Below are 1,623 nucleotides of genomic sequence, written 5' to 3'. Positions count from 1 at the left end.
GTCGCTATGAGTCGGTTCCAACTCGATGGCACCTGACAACAACAACAACAACAAAGGTCACATATGTATTCAGAATGACATATTTCAGATGCTGCCTCTTTGTGGCAGCTTTTTTTAGGTTTGAATAGAGGAAAAGACTAGCCTTAACATATTGGATCGCTCTGAGGGGCCTGCCTGGAAATACTAGAGTGCCTTTCATGGAATACACCACAGAGAAGCATTCTTTCTTTCCTGACTTCAGTAGAAGAGGTGTTCTTATGAAACCCAGCTCAGGAAAATGACCCTTGTTCCTTCCACACAGAGGTCCTAAAGAATCCTGAGGAAGACTCTGTAACCAACTCTGAGATGTTCCTTATTGTTAGGAGCATGAGGATTGGACAGAACAGGGTCTATAAATCCCTGTGGAGTAGACATCCTCTCCAGACAAGGTGAGTTTCCCACCCCCAAGGCATGGTCCCAGGAGGTCTCAGAGTCCTGGCCCCAAGCACCACAACAGTAACCCGTGAATGTCATCCTGTTGGGAAATAGAGCTTTCTTTGTTACATGAACCAGATCATTTCTGAGCAAATTAAACCACTCTGCAGAACAGAACACAGAGGCATTCAGGGAGGAAGACAGATACTGTTTGGGGACCTGCCGATTGGCAAAGTTAGCCAGCAGACAGCAGAATTAGGAAAGGCTTGCGGAAGGAACCGACCCTGATTTGGATTTTCAGTCTTCAGAACTGTGAGAAATAAACCTCTGCTTTTAAAATCCACCCACTTGTGGTATTTGGGTTACAGCAGCGCTAGGTGACTAAGACAGGGAGAGGAGTCGGAGATGATTTCTCATCAGTAGACCCAGAAGGAAAAGCCATCTGACTCATTCAAGGAGAGAAGGCTGGCAGACAAAGGAAACCATCTCCAGGGAGCTGATGTGCCTACAGTTGGAATCTGCACTGGGATTTGGGAAGAAGAGCACCAGGATGCTGACATCATTGGAAGGAGAACAGGAAAAAGTTATGGCACTACTTCAGGAAAGGAAACCTTCCTTGGGAGGCGTTCACCAGACATTTGTAGGATGTCATACTTGGTAAAGTAGAGGGTTAGTGAGAAAGAGGAAGACCCTCAATAAAATGGATTGACCCAGTGGCTGCAACAATGGGCTCAAGCTTGGCAATGATCATGAGCATGGTGAAGACCTGGGCAGTATTTCTGTCTGTTATACATAAGATTGATAAGGACTGGCACCAACCCAATGGCACCTAACAATTACAACTATGTGGGTTTGGCTATCAGGAAGTGGACCTTGTTCACCCAACTTCTTCCAAGAGGGAGATGATCCTAGAATGTATAAAAAGCTCTGGGGTCCAGGGCCCTCCACAGGAACTTGCAACCCCTTCCCCAGCTTGGGATGAAGGGAATTTTGAGAAAGACTCCAGATGAACCAAAGAGGGTTAGGCCGGATGAGCTAACAAAAAGCTGTTCAAGGCTCCTGTTGTTGTTAGGTGCTGTTGAGTCGGTTCTAACTCATGACAACCATGTGCACAACAGTCCTGCACCATCCTCACAACTGTTGCTGTACTTCAGCTCATTGCTGCTGCCACTGTGTCAACCCAGCTCATTGGGAGACTTCTTTTTCGTG

The sequence above is a fragment of the Chrysochloris asiatica genome, unplaced genomic scaffold (assembly GCF_000296735.1).
Source record: "Chrysochloris asiatica unplaced genomic scaffold, ChrAsi1.0 scaffold00358, whole genome shotgun sequence".
Lineage (NCBI taxonomy): Eukaryota > Metazoa > Chordata > Mammalia > Afrosoricida > Chrysochloridae > Chrysochloris > Chrysochloris asiatica.
This window is presented reverse-complemented; position numbering follows the sequence as displayed.